This window comes from Ambystoma mexicanum, chromosome 6p, assembly GCF_040938575.1.
Source record: "Ambystoma mexicanum isolate Mex_15411 chromosome 6p, UKY_AmexF1_1, whole genome shotgun sequence".
In the NCBI taxonomy this organism is placed as follows: Eukaryota; Metazoa; Chordata; class Amphibia; order Caudata; family Ambystomatidae; genus Ambystoma; species Ambystoma mexicanum.
In genome coordinates this window covers 1,455,176,599-1,455,200,194 of record NC_090935.1, presented here as the reverse complement: position 1 = coordinate 1,455,200,194, position 23,596 = coordinate 1,455,176,599, and the positions used below count along the sequence as shown (strand labels likewise).

Genomic DNA, 23,596 nt, shown 5'->3' with positions numbered 1-23,596 from the left:
TACCATAGAGGTCACTAATTGCCGCCAGGCTATCGGGGGGCCCAATTCCTCCCTGGTAACGGCTTCAAACCATACTACTGATTCTGCTTCCGCCCACCTCAGGAGGTCCGCCCACCATGTCTCCACCCTGGGTCTGTGGGCCACCTTTCAGCCCATTGCGATCCTGCGCTTGGCCAGGATATAAGCGCTGGACCTTCATCTTGCTTATGTGCTTTAGATTGCGTGGCCTGTAGTCTCCCTCTTCCCACCAGTTTACTCTTTTGTAGCCACACCATCTCTCGCAAGTCGTCCTGCAAAAGTCTAGCTTCTGCCGAGTCCGCTGACGACAACCACCTGGCCACAAACAAACCCTGGCCAATGGTTGTGTGTATAGGAGTTTGATTTATTTTATCATGTTAGGGCCGAATCCCATCGCCTCCAGTGTTGCAAATAAGTAATCCCAGGCAACCATATTGAACGCTTTTTCGGCATCTATTGTTATCGCTACTGCTTGTGCACTGGGTCAATTCTAGCCATTATATTGATTAACCTCCTGATATTTAGGGTGGTAAACATTTCTGGGATGAAGACAGCCTGGTCGGGGTGGACCGAGTGTGGCATTAGCGGGCGAAGGTGATTGGCCAGAACTTCTGCATATATTTTAGTATCACAGTTGATGAGAGATAGGGGTCTGTATGATCCGCAGTCATTGCTAGACTTGTTAGGTTTCAACATAACAGTGAGTAGAGCTTCCCTCAAGGATTCTGGAAGAACTTGGGAGACGTAGAGATTCCTCCTAGGCTGAGAGGAGGATCAGGGACAGTGACACAGCGTATTCATGATAGAATTCGACCGTGAGGCCATCAGGGCCTTTGGCCTTGCTTTTGGGGAGGGCGGATATGACTGCTACAAGCTCCTCAAGGGAGATCAGGAGTTCCAGTTCATCGGCAATTTGGGCACTCAAGGAGGGCAATAGGGTATTTTGGAGAAGGGTTCGAATGGCTTGATTGTCGCTTGGTTGTGGTGCGGTATATAGGGTATGGTAGAAAGTGTGGAACACCTCCACCACGTCTGTACCTGACCATTTAATGTTACCCTGCATGTCCAGGATAGAGTCCACATGATCCCTGCCGCTTTCATATCGGACCACTCTCGTCAGTGTCCTCCCCGGCCTGTCGCCTTCACCGTACTTCTTGGCAGCCGTTGGGCGAGAGAAGTACTGAGTTTTTCTTATGGCAAGGCCCTCAAACCTCTCCAGTTCGGAACGGATTTGCGCCAGCAGTGCGGGATCAGAGGTTCTAGAGTGTTCCTGTTCGAGGTCTCTGAGTAATCGCTCAGAATTCTCAAGCTCCCTCCTGATGCATTTAAGTACCCCTGCCTCCCTCGATATTGCCATGCCTCTGATGTATACTTTGAAGGCCTGCCATCTGAGGCTATGGGAAGTGTCTACTGATGCAATGGTTTCGAAGAAAGTATCGTTGTCTGACTTAATGTCCGCTTTGAATAGCACATCTAGCAGCGCCGTGGATTTAAACCTCCCGGTGCAATCCTGCGGACCAGCTTTGAGTTTCAGAGTGCGTGAAATCATGGAGGGGTCAGAGAGGGTTTGAGGTCCGATGTGCACGTCCGACACTTTACCCAGTAGTGAGCTAGAGATGAGGAAGAGATCAATGCGGGATGACATATCGTGTACCGATGAGTAGAAAGTATTCTCTTTCGCTGTTGGGTGTGTGGTTCGCCAGGCATCCTTAAGTTCAAGTGCCTGCATGATAGACAACAGCTGATGAGCTGCAAGTGTTTGAGGATGAGGGGCCTTGTTAGTTCTATCTAGCGTGCGGTCCAGGATGAGATTCATGTGCTCCCCCACCCCATATAAAGGGTAGGCCAAGGTATGGGGCCAGAATGTCGTTGAGCTGGGTAAAGAATTCCGATGAGTCTGTATTAGGTCAGTAAGTGTTTATGAGTATGAGTTCTAGCCCCTCCAAGACCCCAAGTATCACAAGGAATCTACCGTCTGGATCTACATGGGTATGTTTCGCTACGAATTTCAGGGATTTGTGGATCAGCACCATAACGCCTCTGGATTGAGTAGAGAATGAGGTTAAGTATCTGTTCCCCCCTCCCCCCATTACATAGCTATGCTGCGGCAAGTGCTTTCTTCAGCATGAGTTTCCTGTCGAAATAGTACATTGACTTTGTGCCTGTGTGCGTAGGAAATTCTTTTACGGGACTTTGTGAAATTCCTCAGACCTTGGATGTTCCAGCTTAGTATCTCTACCTGTCGTGCCATTTCCCTTTCTGTACATCATGGATGTTCCTGACAGTGCGTGTGCCTGCAGTGACCAGGGTGTAAGGGTTCCAAGTGCTTCTGAACCCCATCGCCAATTTTTTAGACATTTCCACCCGTCGTACTGGTGGGAAGGCGCAACAAGCGCTTTGTTAACAACTTACACAACAGGCGTATTGAGTAGCTTCGGGGTCAGTTTGTGACCTCTTTTTGGTATCTCCACCCCCCTCCCTCACTGCCTCCCCCAACCCTGCAGTGTGACTCCCTATCCCTGCCATTTCCCCAGCTATCCATATTTGCCAACAGGACATACGGACTAAGAATAGCATTCTTCAAAATAGCAACTGCAAATGGGAGCGCTGTTGCCGCACAGAACATTCAACAAATAGGACCATACGTCCTATCTATAGCTAGTGTTCAGGTGGCTAACTTAAAGAATGTTACAAGCATCACATAACATTACATGAGATATAGGCATTGATGTATTTTGAGGGATGAGGAAGCAACAGGAACGCCACCTTGTCAGCTCATTTTCTCGCTTGGTGCAGAGCTGAAAGCTAAGCAGCCATTTTCAAGGCTGCTCAACAGCACCCCAAAGAGGTGTTGTGACTCCATTGGAGAAGACGCTGTATTCCGTCTTTCCACATGAAGACCATCTTACACCAAAGTCCTTAATGGCCTATTGTCAGCTAACAGTACCCCCTTGTAGAAGAAGTGAAGAAAACTCTTCTCTAAACTACGTTGGCCAGAACTCCACCTTTGACTCAAACACCCGCACCCCACATATGGCACCCTTTATTGCAGGTATTCCCTTATCAAAAATCCCTAAGAAAAATCATTTAAGAGACAACACATATATACAATCTTTTTCTAATGTACCTTTACGGAAAAAACACTTAGGAGTTAACAGATGCACACCACCTTTTTCTGATATGCCCTTATGTGAAATCCCAATGGAAACCGGATGAGAGTTAAGAATCCAATATCATCTATGGGCTTCAACTCCCATAATTATTCAGGTACTGAGATGAGAAAGAGGAGGTACGGAATTTTTGCAAAGGAACAGGAACTCAAAATATCACATTCAGATTAGATGTTTTGCCTTGCATGTGAAGATGGAAAGCACACTGTGGTAGTGAGCTGTGCAGGAGAGGATGCTAAGCCTCAGGTCGGGAATCGTGAACACGGAAAAGGATGCCAAAACGGAGGAAGAGAAGGTGCGTGTGAGCCAAAAGGGTCGTGGAGACAAGAGGAGCCACGCTGGAGCTACAGGAGGTCAGATCGCTTGCTGAAGCAGAACTTTTCATTCTCGAATGAAAAGGGAAGTGAGACAACATGGAGCCACTTAGGAAGCTGGGAGAAGGTCTCCACACCTCCCAATGGAAACCGAATGAAGGAGTCATCCTGCAACAGCGTCATAAGTATCAGAAATGCAAGAAATGCCTGCTGAGTCTTGACAGAGCCACATAGGACCCCAGGGAATTCCAACAAGTGCAAGAATACAGGTTGTTTGAATAGCACGAAATTGCTAATGTGGGCAAATCCCAAAGATTACAAAATCAATACCCAATATGAAGAATGCTTGAATGCAGACAAGACAAAGTAAGCAGAATGTTTGAATGCAGACAAGACAAAGTCCAAAAGCAAACCCCAACACAGATATGCGAGATACCAATGTGGGGGAGAGATTTGAACAAGCATTGCCAAAGATAGATATACCAAGAACCTCATGGTATATGCGATTTTGATATAACTGAAGAACTGAGAAACGTATAAGAAGTCCTGGCAGGTTAGTATACCAGGCAATTGAAGTTGTATACAGATTTCTGGCAGGAGGTTATACCAGATAATCTGAAAACCTACAAAAGAAACTCCGGCAGGCAAGTATACCAGACAATTGCGATTGAACCAATATTCCTGGCAGGGGAGTATTCCGGGCAATCCACAAAGCCACAAGAAGTTTCACAGAAAGATTTATAAAGAACTTTATTGCTTAAACAAGAACTTTGTGAGCCCAAAGCAGGTCTAAAGGAACTGTTAATTAACGGGACACTTTTGCAAATCTACCTGAAAAATCTAGGGGAAGGCAAGCATTCTCTGGGTCCAAAGACCTTTTACCTTGGATAAACTTTTCATTGGAATTTATTTTTTTTTGGTTTTTGAACACTTTTGCAATAAAGACAAAGACATTTCTTTGCACCTTTTTGTTAATTTGTTTATAATATGATTGCCCTGGATATGACGTTTTTGACACAAGGACAGATTATTAGTTACAGACTTCCTGACACACAGATCCTTAGTTTTGCTTTCTGGGTAGAGAAATTCCTCTTTAGAATAGGGTTATAAATGCATTTCCCCAACCTCTTTTGCATTTAATAAATGTCTTTCTTTGAAAACATGAACACCTTGTGTCCTCCTCTCATTGCTGACTCCTCACAGTGGCAATGTTTTTGACACTAATCCACTCATTTAATTCTGGCAAGAGAATTCTTGCGACTATCTTGGCAGGAGCATCAAGCATGGGCAGAATATGATAGTTGTTAAGATCATTCTTAGAGCCACGTTTATGCATGGTGTAATGAGCCTTCAGATGGTGTCACTCCTCCCCAGAGGGGAGCCCCTTTCCATGAGGCTAAGGAGGTGAGGCTGCTAACCGATAGTCTCCCTAGTGGTGGTAACATGCGGGAGGACCTTGTGGGGAGAAACCCCATTCCTGTGGACAAGGACGTGAGTCTGTGGCTAGGCCCCTTTCACTCCCAATACCACAGGGTAATAGCACCCAACCCGTTCTTACAGAGACTGTGTGTTACTGTAATGCATCAGGCAATCTCACTATGATAAGGATTGGGATGAATAAGAATCTGAGAATGCTACAGTCAAGCATGAAGAGTGTTCAACCAGCCGTTGTCAATCAAACTGAGGTTGCGCTGGGGAAAGTCCCAGCTACTTAAGCTGAACAGTGAAGAAGGACAAGGAGAGCGATATCTGGAACGAGAAGTCAGCGAGCTAGGACACCTCCAAAAAGCCAGCGAGTTTGAAACAGGGTGTTCGAAGGCTCTATCAAAGCAGTGGTGTGGAGTGACGAGAACAAACCGAGAGACTGCAGGAAAGCATGTTGTCAGTAGGCTAGGAGCTGTGAAAAACTAGAGTGTTTCACTGCCTAGACCCTGGGGATCCCTTACTCAGGTGTCCAGGGCACGGCCATCATCTTTGGATCCAGACCCTCAGGGTGGACAAGTGCGGGAGGATCACCTGGGTGAGGGGTCCTCGGGCAGTGGGGGAGGAACGCCTGATGCGAGTGTCAGGAATGGCACTCTGTCAAGAGTGGCACAGGGTACCCAGGTAGGGTTTGGGTGGCTGTGCTGAGGTAGCAGATAAGCACACACAGCAGGAAGTTCAACAAGAAAGAAGAGCAGGAAACAGTAGCTGTGAGCCAAAAGGGGCAAAAGATACAAAGGTACAAACAAACTGGATTCCCTCTTGGGGTGTATGCTGAAATGGGAAAGTGTGTTCCACGAACCTTAGGAAACTCCAGCCTTCTGCACAGATTGCTATAACAGAGGCCCACGCTGTATGCTCATGGCTGGGAACAACAGCAGTGCGTGTCTGTAACACAGAAAACGCGACAAAGGAAGGGGCAGAGGTTGCCTGCCGGAAACCAACAGGCAAGCTCTGTACAAAGGGATTACATAAGACACATGAGAAGACAAGAACAGAAATATCCAGCGAAAAGGAAGTCAATGAGCCATCTAGCAGAAGGAAATGAAGGAAAGGCAGTTAGACTGAAGTAGATAACCTAAGGTGGAGTACAGAGGACTCAAGGAGGAGAACAAGGGAGCAGCAGTCAGGAAAACAGAAGGGCTGCAAAGTAGGAAGCAGGTCTGCAGTCAAGAGTGGCACTAGGTGCAGGCAAACTGTAGTGGACTGCGGAGGACTGTAGTAGGCTGCAAGGCAGGAAGTACAGAAGAACTGGACAGAGAGATATAAGTAGTAGGCGACAGACAGAGAGCACAAAAAAATAGGGCCGCGAGGTAGGGAGCCCAGAGGAGCAGGGCTATAGGCAGCTAAGTGTAAAACAGGCTGGAAGGCAGAGGAGTGTAGCAAGCCACAAGGCAGGGAGCCCAGAGGACAAGGGCTGTAGGCAGCGGAGGGAGACAGGCTGCAAGGAAGGAGCCCAGAGGACACAGGCTGTAGGCAGCGGAGGGAGCAGGCTGCAAGGAAGGAGCCCAGAGGACAAGGGCTGTAGGCAGCGAAGAGGTGCAGGCTGCAAGGTCGGGAGCCCAGAGGACAAGGGCTTGGAGACAGCAGAGGGTTGCAAGCTGCAAGGTAGGGAGCCCAGAGGACAAGGGCTGTAGGCAGCCGGAGTGAGGCAGGCTGCAGGGCAGGGAGTCCAGAGGACAAGGACTGTAGGCAGCAGGAGTGAGGCAGGCTGCAGGGGATCGGAGCCCAGAGGACAAGGACCATAGGCAGCCAGAGTGAGGCAGGCTGCAAGGCGGGCTGCAGAGGATTAGGACTGTAGGCAGCCGGAGTGAGGCAGGCTGCAGGGCAGGGAGCCCAGAGGACAAGCACAGTAGGCAGCCAGAAGTGAGGCAGGCTGCAGGGCAAGGAGCCCAGAGGAGCAGGGCAGCAAGGAGTGAGCCCAGAGGAGCAGGGCCGCTGACTGTAGAGGGCTGCAGAGGACTGTAATAGGCTGCAAGGCAGGAAGCCCAGAGGACAAGGGCTGTAGGTAGAAGGCAGCGGAGCGTGATCGGCTGCAAGGCAGGGAGCCCGGGAAGGGCACTGGAACAAAACAGGATAATGCAGCAACAGGAACAGCATACAAAGTAAAGGGTCAAGGCAACCAGGAGCAGGGAGAACTCAAGATGCAAGACACTGTGCTCCTGCAGGCAGCTGCTTATATACAGCCCTGCCCTGTTTTGAGGCAGGCTAATTGACAGCACCTGTAGCAGCACACCTGAAGACAATCTGCCTCCTCCCTCTCTGGTCCTGAGCAGGTGGAAGCAGCACTGGCCGCTAGTGCTTCTGGGGATTGTGGTCCCAATAACGATGAATGAGAATAGCCAGGAATTGAGGACTGCAGCCAGGTGCATTATGGTAAATGTAGTTAATTGAATAAAATAAGAAAGAACCAAAGTTGAGCAAATGGAAATAAAAGACCAAGGCGTGAAAAGGAGTTGTTCAAGGAGTATTAGGAGGATAAATGAGTACCAAGTAGTCCATGATGGTTGCCAATTTGTGCGCCAGCGGCGCGGGCATGACAGTATGCCCCTCTCCATGCCCCTCTCCAGGCCCCCTGAAGACTGACCAACAAGAAGAGCACGTCCAAGGCCTGTCAAACCGCGAGAGAGTCTTATACCAAAAAGGCACATCATGAAGCACCAAAAACTGTTTAATGCTGCAAGGTGAGAGTCTTGAAGGGAGGAGACATTACCAATGTTTCGAACCTTTGAGGTATAATTCAGAAAAGACAACTTCTTAGGGACCAAAAACCCAACAGTGCGTTCATGAACTGAGGAACTGTGGAGATGTGCTGCAGACTCCATGGCATATATTGCTTTGAAAGAAGTGGTCTTCCTTAGGACTGGCAATGGTACAGTGCTGAAAGGTGGAACCAGAGATGCAGCTGAATTGGTTGCTCTAGGACGGTCGTCCAAATTGTCAGAAGCAGCAATGGCAACATGAAGATTTGCGACAGAGACTTCAGGAGTAACAAATGTTGCAGGAACACCATGAGTTGCAGGAAGATCAGGAATGGCAGTAGGAAGTTCAGATGCTGTAACAGCTGGAAGTATAGGTGTCACAGGAGCACCAGCCGACAGGGACGCAACTGAGACTGATGGCGTCGTGACTGGTAGTTTAGGTGCTGCAGAGGCACCAACAGGATCTACCGGAGCTGTAGCCTTAACAGGAGAACTTTTAACTGGCTTTGCAACAGGTACTGTCCTTGCAGGCAGAGAGGAAGGGGGTGCTTCGACTGCAGTAGGAGTGATCTGAGATGAGGCATCAGTAGCAGATTCAGGAGTACTAGCAGGGGGAGCAGCAGAGATAGGGCTAGCAGATCTTGTAACAAGTAGCATGGTGGATGTAGGACCAGGAAAGGGTAAGCCTTCCGAAGGCTGGCCTGCAAAGTCTTGTGTGCCCAAGTTGATACATGGATCTGGGGTATTGACAGTAGACAAAGTTGGATTCCAGACAGGTACTGGGTATGTTTCAGGAACTGACTCCTGGTCAGGAGTGCCAATGTTCATAGAGGCAGAATACATCTCAGATCTGGTCACTTCAGTAGAGGCTGTAAGTGGGAGTAAAGGACTGACTTCAAGGGCAAGAATGGTACAATCCTTTGACTCAGCGGAATGTCCAGTCAGATGATTACACTTGATCTTTGGTGTAATGGCCGTGTGAGCGATCTGGCCCACTAGAGGAGTCCATTCTTCACTATCTGAACGACAGCCTGTGTTACTGTGGCTAGTAAGTGAATGAGCGGTGTCAAGTTTTAACTGGTATGTATATGCCAAGTTCAGGTCTTCCAACTGCTCTGTATACGTCTGTATCCTCTTCTGTGTTACCAGTACAGGCCTTAATCTGTTAAACTCTAAAGACAGAATGTCGGGTGTTGGACATAGTGTCAGATGATCTGGTAAATTGTGTCCCTTAGCTAGATTCTTATAATGCAGATAGACAAATTCATAAGAGAGGCCTTCGGTTTGTCTTCTGAGGCTTAAGAGTTGTTCTTGTAACAGGTATGTTCCATTAGCCTGTTCTACAGCTTCAGAATCTGGTGCAGCAGAAAACTTGGGTGTTGCAATAGGAAGACTGACCTTAGAGTTATCATGGTTAGTAGTTACTGGGGGAAGCATTAAGACAACCGATGCTCAGTATTGGTCTTTTGTACCCAGGACCAGCTGCACTTACCTCAGGATACTGAATGCCTTGTCCGGTTAAATGAGTGTTTACAGCAGTCTGGGGAGGTTGTGTAGCTTGCCAAGCTGATCTTGAGCATATCACTTTGGCAACAGCGTACTCTGGTTGAGAGTCTGCCACAATGAGTGCAATATCCTTGGCTGTAGCAGTGTTACGACATTGGTCCTGAGACAGGGTAGCCTGGGATAAAGGAATACAAGGTTCGTGTACCGGCTGAATGTCGAATGTAGGGTCAGAAGAAATGCCAGAAACCGCATGAGTGTTTTCCACTGGTTGGGCTAACAAAATCTGCAGGAATTCATTTTCTTGCTGTAGCTCTTCTATAGATAGAGACTGCGGATCATAGTTGCAAATGTCATAGTAGTTACACATGGAAGGGTCAGCGAGCTAGTGAGTGTAGTACTGTGCTTGTAAACCTTTGTTTACTAGGGCGAGTCTGTCTTTTAAACTATGGTTTTTGTTTGCAGCCGTTAAGAAAACTTTAGATTTTTGCAGAGGTTTCTTGAACTGAAAAGAAAGCATCTTTGGTCTGTGTGTGCCCTTCCTGCCTATGGAACAAGAATCTTTTTGGTCTTGCATTCTGTCAGGAATGGCCCTCTGTCAAGAGTGGCACAGGGTACCCAGGGAGGGTTTGGGTGGCTGTGCTGAGGTAAGGTAGCAGATAAGCACACACAGCAGGAAGTTCAACAAGAAAGAAGAGTAGGAAACAGTAGCTGTGAGCCAAAAGATACAAGGTACAAACAAACTGGATTCCCTCTTGGGGTGTATGCTGAAATGGGAAAGAGTGTTCCACGAACCTTAGGAAACTCCAGCCTTCTGCACAGATTGCTATAACAGAGGCCCACGCTGTATGCTTATGGCTGGGAACAACAGCAGTGGGTGTCTGTAACACTGTAACACTGAAAACGTGACAAAGGAAGGGGCAGAGGTTGCCTGCCGGAAACCAACAGGAAATTACATAAGACACATGAGAAGACAAGAACAGAAATATTCAGCGAAAAGGAAGTCAATGAGCAATCTAGCAGAAATAAATGAAGGAAAGGCAGTTCGACTGAAGTAGATAACCTAAGGTGGAGTACAGAGGACTCAAGGAAGAGAACAAGGGAGCAGCAGTCAGGAAAACAGAAGGGCTGCAAAGTAGGAAGCAGGTCTGCAGTCAAGAGTGGCACTAGGTGCAGGCAAACTGTAGTGGACTGCGGAGGACTGTAGTAGGCTGCAAGGCAGGAAGTACAGAAGTACAACACCAACCTGGCCAAAATGCAACTTTTGCAAAACAAAGTCCTGAGGGCAGCGCTAGGCATAAAAAAATCAGACCATATATCCAAGACCAGGAGAGATGCCCACTGGCTCCCCATCAAAGACCGCATCATTTTCAAAACATTATGCATCACCCACAAATGCATTACAAAAAAAGGACCTATCTACCTCAATAACACTCTGCATCCTAAAACTAACATAAGATTACTGAGATCCAACGACAAACTCCTCCTGGACCCCCCCCCCCGATTCAAAACCACAAGAGCAGGGGGCAGCAGCTTCACCACTTTAGCCCCCAAACACTGGAACACCCTACCTATCATCATCAAAAAAGCATCCTCCTTCACGATCTTTAAGAAACAGCTAAAAACCTGGTTATTCAACCAATATTAGCACCCAAAGATAGGACCCCTTCCATCGGATACTGTTGTAAATACTTAGGCCACTGTATATTGTTGTGAATATGTTGTAACCTATATCATGTAATGCAACTAATGCAATGTTTGAATGTGACTAATTTCTAAGCTATCTTATAACCTCGCCGTGATACCCGAGGGTCTGGGCGTGTAACAAATAAAATAAATAAATAAGAACTGGACAGAGAGAGAGATAAGTAGTAGGCGACAGACAGAGAGTACAAACAAATAGGGCCGCGAGGTAGGGAGCCCAGAGGAGCAGGGCTGTAGGCAGCTAAGTGTAAAACAGGCTGGAAGGCAGAGGAGTGTAGCAAGCCGCAAGGCAGGGAGCCCAGAGGACAAGGGCTGTAGGCAGCGGAGGGAGCAGGCTGCAAGGATGGAGCCCAGAGGACAAGGGCTGTAGGCAGCGAAGAGGTGCAGGCTGCAAGGTAGGAAGCCCAGAGGACAAGTGCTTGGAGACAGCAGAGGGTTACAAGCTGCAAGGTACGGAGCCCAGAGGACAAGGGCTGTAGGCAGCCGGAGTGAGGCAGGCTGCAGGGCAGGGAGCCCAGAGGACAAGGACTGTAGGCAGCCGGAGTGAGGCAGGCTGCAGGGGATCGGAGCCTAGAGGACAAGGACCATAGGCAGCCGGAGTGAGGCAGGCTGCAAGGCGGGCTGCAGAGGATTAGGACTGTAGGCAGCCGGAGTGAGGCAGGCTGCAGGGCAGGGAGCCCAGAGGACAAGGACAGTAGGCAGCCAGAAGTGAGGCAGGCTGCAGGGCAAGGAGCCCAGAGGAGCAGGGCAGCAAGGAGTGAGCCCAGAGGAGCAATCTAGCAGAAATAAATGAAGGAAAGGCAGTTAGACTGAAGTAGATAACCTAAGGTGGAGTACAGAGGACTCAAGGAAGAGAACAAGGGAGCAGCAGTCAGGAAAACAGAAGGGCTGCAAAGTAGGAAGCAGGTCTGCAGTCAAGAGTGGCACTAGGTGCAGGCAAACTGTAGTGGACTGCGGAGGACTGTAGTAGGCTGCAAGGCAGGAAGTACAGAAGAACTGGACAGAGAGAGATAAGTAGTAGGCGACAGACAGAGAGTACAAACAAATAGGGCCGTGAGGTAGGGAGCCCAGAGGAGCAGGGCTGTAGGCAGCTAAGTGTAAAACAGGCTGGAAGGCAGAGGAGTGTAGCAAGCCGCAAGGCAGGGAGCCCAGAGGACAAGGGCTGTAGGCAGCGGAGGGAGACAGGCTGCAAGGAAGGAGCCCAGAGGACACGGGCTGTAGGCAGCGGAGGGAGCAGGCTGCAAGGAAGGAGCCCAGAGGACAAGGGCTGTAGGCAGCGAAGAGGTGCAGGCTGCAAGGTAGGAAGCCCAGAGGACAAGTGCTTGGAGACAGCAGAGGGTTACAAGCTGCAAGGTAGGGAGCCCAGAGGACAAGGACCATAGGCAGCCGGAGTGAGGTAGGCTGCAAGGCGGGCTGCAGAGGCTAGGACTGTAGGCAGCCGGAGTGAGGCAGGCTGCAGGGCAGGGAGCCCAGAGGACAAGGACAGTAGGCAGCCGGAGTGAGGCAGGCAGCAAGGAGTGAGCCCAGAGGAGCAGGGCCGCTGACTGTAGAGGGCTGCAGAGGACTGTAATAGGCTACAAGACAGGAAGCCCAGAGGACAAGGGCTGTAGGTAGAAGGCAGCGGAGCGTGATCGGCTGCAAGGCACGGAGCCCGGGAAAGGCACTGGAACAAAACAGGATAATGCAGCAACAGGAACAGCATACAAAGTAAAGGGTCACGGCAAACAAGGTCAGGGAGAACTCAAGATGCAAGACACTGTGCTCCTGCAGGCAGCTGCTTATATACAGCCCTGCCCTGTTTTGAGGCAGGCTAATTGACAGCACCTGTAGCAGCACACCTGAAGACAATCTGCCTCCTCCCTCTCTGGTCCTGAGCAGGTGGAAGCAGCACTGGCCGCTAGTGCTTCTGGGGATTGTGGTCCCAATAACGATGAATGGGAATAGCCAGGAATTGAGGACTGCAGCCAGGTGCATTATGGTAAATGTAGTTAATTGAATAAAATAAGAAAGAACCAAAGTTGAGCAGATGGAAATAAAAGACCAAGGCGTGAAAAGGAGTTGTTCAAGGAGTATTAGGAGGATAAATGAGTACCAAGTAGTCCATGATGGTTGCCAATGCGTGCGCCAGCGGCGCGGGCATGACAGTGAGACATAGTATCCCCCCTTTCCAAATACCCCTGTCCCATCCAATTTTATAAGATATTGCAACTTCCCAGATCCCCCCTTTTCTACACAAACACTGAGCCGAGGAAGAGGAGGTCTGGAACTGAAAGGAGTACCACCCATGCAATCAATTGGAGCATGTCCCACTAATAAGATCAAGCACATCACCAGGAAAATCCAAATACTTCAGAATAACGCCCTGAGAGCAGCGTTGGGAATGACCAAAAGAGAACATATCTCGATAGCTAGAAGACAGCCAAACTGGCTCTCCACTATTGACAAAATTAGACTAAAAACTGCCTCACTCACATTCAAGTGCCTTAATAACATAGCACCTTGTTACTTGACAGAAAGGTTCAACAGAAGACTTACTATCCGACATACCAGAGCGGGCTACACCAACTGCCTGACAATCCCTGCCTTCAAACGGATGACAATCAGTGTCAATAGCTTCCCTGTCAAAGCCGCCCAACTTTGGAATTCCCTCCCACCCACCATTAGGGCAGAACAAACATACCCTCACTTTATACTAAATATCATCAACTGGCTTAAAGCTAATGATCTTTAAACCCAGACTTCCATCTCCTTCACCTCCCCTGACCGGCACTTGGTATCTTACACACTATCACCGGCATAGGAAAACCACTACTGTAAACTAGTTAGTTACATAATGTTTCATTGGCGTATGAATACCACTACTGTAAACTACATTGTACTTTTTGTATTATATCTGTGTAGCCCTGTAAAAACGATGCCATATTTTTGTATCACAACTGTAACTGTAACTATGTAACTTTGTATTTCACCTGTAACTATATAAGCTGAAAATGTCTGTGTCCTTCGCACCCTGATACCCTTGGGTCTGGCGCTCGTTACAAATAAACAAACAAAATCAGGCAGGGCCAGACACTTGATCTTAATTACAAACACCTGGTACCTATTATCTCTCCCCACGTGGTTAAAGGGTGGAACACTGAAACACACTCTAAGCAAGGCGAGGCATGAGAAGGAGTAGTTATTCCAGGGTGATGGGGAACCAGGCAGAGCAGAGCGACAGGCTGAGGGACGGAACTGAGGTATGGATTAACCTTGTACACCCTGGCGAGAGATTGTTACCTCTGAAGGGCCTTGAAGGTTGTGCATGGAAGCCAAGATGGAGAGAAGAGTCAACCCTCTTTTGTGTTTCAAGGATACCAGCCACCCTTCCGGGTGAACGGCAGAGTTGTGGAGGTGCAGCAGCAGTTGTGGCATCAGCCTTGACTTCAGGATCAAAGCCACGAAAGATGAAAATGAACCAACATAGCTGGTGAGTTGATGAAAGCAATGAAAGTCTGGTCTGTGTTAAATGAAACTTGACGGCAACAGTATACGACGAATGAAGGTTGCACGTGTGCCAATAAGACGCGAGAGACAGCAAAGTATTGTAAAGAACTGTAAATTAAAGGTACAAAGTAACAGAGTGGTCTGGTGAAAGAAGATTGCCCAATCGAAAGTCTCTGTGAAATGTCTGATGCCGTAGAAGCGGCGAGAAGAGAAAGAAACTGAGATGCAAGATTTTAACTGTTGGGTTTGATCCCAGCAGAGGGAAACCTGGATGTGAGCGATATCTTTGAACTTTGAAATAAGTACTGTGCTCGAAAACTACATTTCCCAAGAGGCCTTGGTGTAGGAGAGAAAAGGTGTAATTTGAGGAAAGAAGGTCGAAGCGGTCATGCCGAGGTAAGAGCAAAAGCCTCACAGTTTCGAAAGTCTCGGACAGCGGAAGGAAAGTGAACGGAGGCTTGAGCCAGACTGAGGGAAGCCTATGAAGGTGTGATTGAAGCTTGGAGGAGGGAAACCCCACGAATTGTAATTAAAATGTTTGAGTCCAGCAGAGGGAAACCTGTACTGAATTGTGGTAACCAGAAGGAAACAAACGTTTGTTGCACTGTATTAGTGACTTTTTGTGGAAGGCCAAGTGGGCCCTGGTCCATGAAACAAACTGCATCCTTGTGTCCGAAGCCAGAGTGTGTCCCAAGGTCCAAGCGTGCTACCTTACGCTGTGCTACAAAACTGGGGAAGGGAGTTTACTCAGCCATACTGACATTTCTTTGGAACACTGATTTTCCTTTTTGCATTACAAATTCCCTTTATACATTTATTGTATTAGATAGAGGGCAGGCATTAGGTTTATTAGTATAGGCCATTTTATTTCGACTAAGGACCGACTAGGACTGTATTTTCTTTTTGTTTAATGGTCGGGAATACTCCCATCTATGTTATAGGGCAAGATGGGAGTTTTCCAACCTCTTTTTAAGCATCAATAAAGGTCTACTTGTGATAACATGCCTGCCTCACAGTGCCGACAACCCTGAAGTTGAGAGTCAGTGTGCTGGTGATGTGATGTGTGTTGGGTGGACCGCCAGGTCCATTATCTATGCTGAGAGTGTCAACACTAGATTACTGTGGAGTCGCGTGGGTGATTACATGGGAGGTTTTGAGGCAACTCCCTGGTCAGTTCCATAAGATGGTGTTCAAGAAGGAATCTGGGAGCCTCTCCCTTGTCCCGATGGGGGCAAGTGTAAGGTCAGTGTTCAAGTGGAGATAATACAAAATCTGTGGAGAGAACATAAAGAATTGATGTAGAATCTAAAATTGAAGTAACAGATACTAAATGTAAACTAGCAGAAGGGAGCTATTCTCCTAGTCACGGAATTTGTGAAACATGTGAAACCCGAACTTTGGGAGACTTCTTCCCAGGAGAAAGGATTAATTCTCCTGGGTTGGGATAAGAACTCTTCAGTGGTTTGTATTTAAGTGACAGGGATAGAATAGGAGTTTTGACTTGGACACTGTACCTTTTCTTTTGACACAACAGACTTCCGGACCGGCCCAAGTTTTCTTCATCATCATAACTTTATTTTGGCTAAAAGCCATAAATGTTTTACAAGCACAACTTCCAATAATATACAATATAGAACATTGTAAACAAGTTTCCCTTGAGTGAAGAATCAGATTAAAGGCAGCTTTAAATTTGGTCTAATTGTCTCTTAATATAGCATGCATTGCAGGGTTCATGCCAACAGCCTATGTTGGGGCACAAGGATGACCAAATATTGTCATTGGACCATCATCCATGATGGTCTGAGCAAAGAGGCCTCGCTTGGGGACCTATTTTCCAGCGGAGCAACATTTGCTTCTGTGAGCATGGGCCGGTGGAGGATATTTTGACAGGACAGATACAGGGAATTTGGTGGGGGTGCACGTGACTTGTTAAGCTTCAATAAGTCCTCAACTGAGGCATAATCTCTAGAGTCAATTCTGATGGAGTCCTATAAATTAGCTCCCTGTCGGTGGATCCTGGTGCAGCATGATTTGCTCCCGCTTGACCAATAGGCAGCCCCTCATCACCCCGATCCAATAAAGGCACTTGTTTAGAAGGGCATCTCTGGGTTTATGGTGGTTTGTGACAAGCTTTGAGACCCTGTGAAGATAAAGCAACCCCCATCCGCCCGCAGTAACCTTGGCCTGCTGCTTTTACCGGTGAATCTATCCAGAGCATGAACCACCCGTATTGTAGCCCTTCCTGGTATATTGGTCACCCCGGACGCCTTAACTGCATGAGGGCCAAGGAGGTGCAGCGATGAATGCTGGGAAGGGCGATGGCCAATCCCACTATGGGCATAGTTGTTTAGGTCTAACTTAGGCAACTTAAGCAATACCTCCTCACATACTGGACCTACTAAAGAATAAGTATTTGTTTTAGGCGTATTGGTAAGCCCCCTATCACTTTGAATAATGCCAGTGTTGTCAGGGTTAGTTTCAAACACATGTGAGCCATCATTCCCTTGATTCTCATGGTCCCCTCCTTTAGCCACCAGTACAGTCAGGAGCCCCTCCTTGCACATGCCACTGCCCACCAAGTCAATCAAGTGTAGAACTAGTTTCTTCAGTTGGGAGATTTCAGTCACTCCAGTGCTGCACTGGCAAACACTGAGCACTGATCCCCACCCAGATGAGTGGGTTGGTAAAATGTCAAAAGCTTGCTCGCAGGAAAAAGGGAAGGCCACATTGTCTTTTATTTGGCGGCGAATCACAGCTAACCCCCCCTCATACTGCCTTTATCCCCATTCCTGCTGTTCCTCTATTTGTAGTCCCAGATGATGCTTCACCCTTCGTTGGCCCTATAAGAGACCCCTGCAACCATGTGGATAAGTTACTCAGTTTTTTAAGTAAACTCATCAGGTAAGTGCATCTTGTGCTGCGTTACATTACCCCCTATCACGGTAGTAGGAATACAGGGGGTACAGGGAACGAGAGAGTGGCAGGGAAATATAGGATCAACGCATCTAGAGCTTCAGGGGTTACAGTCAATAAACAGCTCTATGGGGGAAGGATACGAGCATCAAGACCAAAAGGTAGTGACTCGCCCTGTGACCATCCTGGGGGGATAATCCAGGAATGTTGGCAATAACACAGTTCCCATACTTGGATTTGTAAGCGCTGGACATACAGCATTTTCACGTTTGCCAGAATCAGCAAAGTCTGCAATGTCTTGTGCTACAGTCCCGCCCTCCCATAAGTCTAGTCTTGATAGGCTGGATGAGGGGGGCCAGATGAGCCCAGGGAATTGTTCATTTCTGTGATGAGGGCAAAGGTTTTGCCAAAGGTTCTTGTGCCATTCGCTGTGCCGGGCTCTTTCATACAAGGAGCTGTCAACTGTTCTGGCACTGGGAGTTTCCTTTTTACAAATAAGATTTTCCGCTGGCTATGGGTACAGACAAGGGTTCGGAATTTGCATGCACGTCAAGGGCATTGGAGGCTGTGGCATTCATGTGAATTCACTGGGCCTTCTGTTTAATTTGGATTTAGAAAAGATATACAAGACGCAAGTCCAGCCCCCTCAGTTCCCACTTGGCTCCCACTAAGTCGACTAACCCAGAGTCAGCCAGACCAAAGTCACAGAGGGATAGCAAAAGAAATAGGTCCTAAGTGAAAAGATCTTTTAAAAAAGATCTTTTCGCTTAAAGAACGATTTAGAAAAACTGCTCCGTGACCGCACAGAGCGGTCTTTCTAAATACAACTGTCATGCCCCAGCTGCACACGAGTGTGCGCAGGGGCTGACGGGCATGTCGGGACCTGGAAGCGCAGGGCCAGGAGAACGGGTGCCTGTGTGTGTTGTGTGTATGTATGTATTTTGGTTTGGGGGAAGGGGGCTGAGAGATGGGGGGTTTGTGGATGCGTGTGTGTTGGTTGTGTGTATGTATGTGCTTTGGTTCGGGGAGTGGGGGGGTAGGGAGGAACAATGGGAGAATGGGGGGGGGGGTGAGGGGGAAAAAAGGGAAACCGCATTTTAAAGGTCTAAAGAGAAAAAGAACTTTACAATGCCGGTTTTCCAATCAAAAGAAAAACGGTCAATGTAAATCGGTCCTTTTCTCTTGAAACCTTTAATAATCGCTCTTTTCACATAGAACCCAGAAATTGCACAGTAGGTGCTCGTGTTGACTCTCACCTTAGTCCCGTAAGACCCTGGAAGTCCCCAATCCAGCTGTCTCTCCCAGCACGCGTCCTCATAGGAGACTTCCCCCTACTGGATTGGAGCCAGCAAATAGCCCACCTGGGAAAGCCAGCCACTTTAGGGAACGCATGGGAAATGAGCAGACAACTTTCGTGAGAGCCTCAGGTTCAAACACTGAGGGGGAGGGGGGGGGGGGGGGGATCAACTGCATCAGCTGTGTCACGCTGCAGGGAAACACACTTCGAACTTGAAAATTGAGGATTTTAGGCTTGCTGCTCACCCATGCCGGAGATCAGAGAGTGCAGTTTTGAATGCAATTTTAGCAGCAGTGTCACACTTGCGCTGCCCAGTGAAAACCTGCAGGGGCTGTGACAGGCTGGAGTTGTAATAGAGCAGCAGAACAGCAAACCAGTCCGCTCTCGACCTCGCTGGTGGGATGGGGGCTGTATTTAGGCGTCTAGAGTAGGGTAAAGGTGCAAGGTGAGCCCCTCGTCCTCCCTCACTGAGCAGCAAAACAACCCGCTCTCGTGCCCTGCTCCGCTTTCAGCCATTGGTAAGCACCAAGGATACCATAGAGAGTGGTCATTGAGGCTTGTATTGAGGTTTCAATTTTAACTGATGGATCCACCACGATGCGGTCCTGTCTGTTGCTCAACTTATCCTCGTTTTAGGGCCCCCAACTCACATTTTCTGAAAGAGTGTCTGGTCTGTGTTGCCATCATCAGCCGGATCTCCAGAGACTTTGAAAACTGCTTCATGTGTGAAAAACTTCTCCCTAGTGATTTAACACAAAGACATATATAGTAGGTCACCCTGTCCTTTTGCAACAAACATGAGCATCACAGTCTATACATTCCTTTTGAACTAGACTTAATCTGGTCATCAGCCATATTTATTGACAAATCTGGGCCATTCGTCCCTTCTCCCCAGAGGGGAGCCACCCCCTTTGAGGCTAGGGAGATCGCCCACTCAGCAAGACCCCCACTGGGGGTCTGGGCAAGTGGAACCTCACTGGAGTGACTCTCCCCTTGGGGACAAGGACTCACAGTCCGATAATGAACTCCCGGTACTGAGAACACTGTCTGCCTATTGTGAGGGAGGCATGGTGTCACAAGTAGACGCTGACATAAGAGTTGCACGTTTCAAAATCTTTTTGTTAGATTCAAGGGGGTTGGAAAAACTCCTGTGTGGCCCTATAACTAAGATGGGAGTAATCTCGACCATCAAATAATAAAGAAACAGTCCTAGTCAGTCTCAGTCAAACAATAAAGGTTTATACTAACAAAAACCTAATGTCTGCCCTTTACTCTAATACAAACTAATGTCACATAGGCATATGTATCTAAAAAAGGAACAATCAGTGGTGAAAGGAAATGTCAGAATGGCAATATAAATCAGTATTAATTCTCGTCCCCACATTGTATAGCACGTGGTTAGATTGAACACTTGATGGATGAACAGACTTTGGCTTGCAAACACAGTTAGGCGGCTGGCTCTGCCCTCCAGAGCTTTCTTGGCCATTCACGTCTGAGTCACAAGTTCACGGGTTAACCTCTCGGGTTCCCATCACCCAAGTCCAGGTTACTATTCAAGCTTCTACACAGTTTCAACAAAACGTTTTAAAGTATAGTACTTGGGCACAGTTCACTGTAGGTTCCCCTCAATCAGGCTCAAACCTCTTCTTCTTGGTGGCATTCCCTTCCCCAAGCTTTCTTCACATTCCACAGTAGAGGTTCCCCTCAATCAAGCTCAAACCTTTTTTTTTTTTTTTTTTGTTGTTTATTTGTTCTTGGTTTAAACAAACCTTTACAAAATCAATCTTACAAAATAACACTTTTTTTACAATGAAAAAGGAAGGAAAAAAAAGAACAAAACACTGTTAAGAATTTGCAATCAAAATCATAATGAAAGCATCAGAAACCGAACCATATACACATTTAGAAAAGGTAAAAACATTTCTAACTTAAATCACATACTGTTTTTAAAAACGTAATTAATCGAATAATCAGAGTCGATGAGTAACCATTTCTCATTCTGTACCATATAAACTTCGGGTCATTACAAGTACCATTATCAAATAACTCCATAAAATACTCTGATCTTTGTTTACGCAAATAGGAACATTTCACCAAAATATGTTCTAAAGTCTCTTCCATTTCTGAAATGTTACAAAAGCGACACCATCTCTTTTCTTCCAAAGGATTCCTTAGGTTTAATATACTACGAGTGTGCATAACATTAAGTCTAAATCGCATGAAAGAGTTTCTATACCTTCTAGATGGATATTTGTTTAAGTAATTTTCCATAACCATATCAAGTTTCCAAAAAGAGTGCACCTGATTGTACAATTTAGAAGCATATACTTTTGATTTGGTAAGAGACCAATCCATCCCTTTTAAAATCCTTTTACATTTGTTAGGTTTGTTTATCACCGTGCATTTAGCTATACCACAGTCCTCAATCATGGATTCAATGGATTTATTTAGGTCAAGCATAAAAGGACATGAAGTGTCAATGCCTGCTTCCAAATAATAGTTTGTGGGGCCTAATAACCTACATTTTCTCCATAACATGCATCTTTTGGTTACAACAAGTGAATGTAGTGATTGTAAACCCAATTCATACCTTAGCACTTCAAAGGGTATACAGCTCGGCAGAAAGAATAATAGACCCCTCCATATTAGACTTTCCAGAGATTTCAAAAAGTCTGCAATACCTACGTGATAGAATTCCAAACCATAAGTGATCCGCGGGACCACCTTTCTTAAATAAAACTCTCTCATCGGTTTCAAAGAAAACCCCCCAAATTTTCTTTCTAGCATTCTCATCTGTCTTAGGGCCACCTCTGCTTTAGTCTTCAATTGATTTTTGAGTAAACGGACTGATTCTACGCCTGTAAAACAGTATCCAAGAAACTTAAATGCTTTCTGTATCTTAATTCGTTTACCCTCGCAAAACCAAGAGTAAGAATCTTGTTTCTTGTTTACTCGTCCCATTCGTATGATAGTCGTTTTATCAGGATTGATTTTCAAAAACAAATTACATATAAATTGTTCAAAAATGACAATCAGTCGCTGTAAGCCCACCTTGGTATTATCCATAAGAATGAAATCGTCGGCATAAGCCAACCAAGATATTTCCTTCCCATTCAATTTAGGCGAAATCAAACCTCCATTTGCAAAAGCAGATTGGGCTCCACTAACATACAGATTAAAGATTGTCGGTGCCAACATGCACCCTTGGCGTAATCCGTTATTGGTTACAAACTCCGTGGATAGATCTCCCCCAGCATTCATTCGTACCACTAGTCTTGTGTCCGTATACAACTCAATAACGATGTCTAATAAATGATTCGGCATTTTTAAGGATTGTAATTTGTGCCATAGCCTTTGTCTATCCACAAGATCAAATGCCTGGCTAAGGTCCATAGATGCAACGTAAGTTTGGCCCTTTCCTTTAGTCCAGGTTTTACTTTGTAGACATTTCAAAATCAATCCACCACAGTCAGTACCACAATTTTTTCTAAAGCCAATTTGATTCATACTCAAGATATGGTTCTGATCCATCCATCTCTGAATATCAATAAGAACCAAAGAGGCAAATATTTTGGAGTCCGAATCTGCAATCGCTATTGGTCTATAGTTGGTGGGCAATAATCTTGAGCCTTTTTTAAATATCGGAATAACCACAGAGACTCTCCAAGAAAGAGGGATAGTTTTCGACATACACACATCCTTAAATAGAATACATAATATTTTTGCCCACAATAGTGGGTTACATTTCAATACCTTATTACTTAAGTTATTGAGGCCCGGGGCCCCCGTGTTTTTAGATTTCATTATAAGACTCCTAATTATATCCACCTCGCATCTCATAGACCATTCAGAAGATCCCAATCTCAGAAATGCTTGACTTTGTTCATTGGATTTATATAGCTCTGCAAAATGACCCGCCCAAGTACTTTCAGGAATTGGGTTTACCGTTGTCATTGCCTGAGATGAATCCACATTGTTCATTAATTGCCAAAAGTTTGAGGATGTCACCCCCCTCATAGCATTCAAAATACTTTCTCCATCGCGTTGGGCAGTGATACCTTTATGGCTAATCAGCCAATTTTTATATGATCGTTTCAGACGTTTAATATCAATCCAGGCACTGGCATCAGTTCTACTCAATTTGCATAGTCTACGGATCTCCCTATTCAGCTCTCTTTTTCTTTCATAAACCTCTATATCCATAGAGTGTCTATGGAGTCTGGGTTGAATTTTTTTATCATACTTCATTACACTTTTAATTTTGGTTCCAATAGTAGTATTAAATTCTGATACAGAAAACATTTGGAGACGTTGTTCCAACTTAGTGTTATCGTATTCCACAACCATAATCGATATAAATTTGTTGGTAGTGTTAAAAGACCATTTTATTCTATTGTTGGCAGTATTGACCAATAGTTCCTTATTGTAACTTCGTTTAGTTTTCTCATAAATTGTAAATTCAAAGTCCACTATCAGCATACAATGGTCACTCGTCGCTACATTTCTTACTTCTAATTTAGACATTGAATAACTCTGTTTGGCACTCAAAAAAATATAATCAATCGTGGACACACAACCTCTCGCATTCCAAGTATAATGATCATTGGGTACCTGCTTTAATCCCCACATTTCAGTATATTTTAGCCATAGGAAGCCTCTAAGTTTCTGATTGCCAAACAAACTAGATGCTATTTGGAGATACAAAAGTTCTCCTGTCAGTTTATCTACGCTACAATCGGCATTAAGGTCACCTGCTATAATAATCTGACCGTCAAGGTTTATTAATGTCCACTGGTCAATTATAGTACCTAGGTCGATTAAATCGGTTTCGAGCTGTTGATCTCTTAATTCATTGGCATTCCAGTATACATTAATGACCAGTAAAGAGAAACAGTTCGACTTCTCACCAACAACATATTCCGTAATGAGAAATGAGTGACCTTGTTTCTGAGAATTTATCTTCGAGATACTAGAGGAAACTTTGGATGCCGTAAATATGCCACCCTT

General features: G+C 46.3%; 1 protein-coding gene across 3 annotated transcripts in view; it reads left to right on the top strand.

Moving 5' to 3' along the window:
* LOC138510520 (zinc finger protein 630-like) overlaps positions 1-23,596 on the top strand; it is a 350,463-nt gene that overhangs the window by 233,178 nt on the left and 93,689 nt on the right. The gene's annotated exons all lie outside the window — the stretch shown is intronic.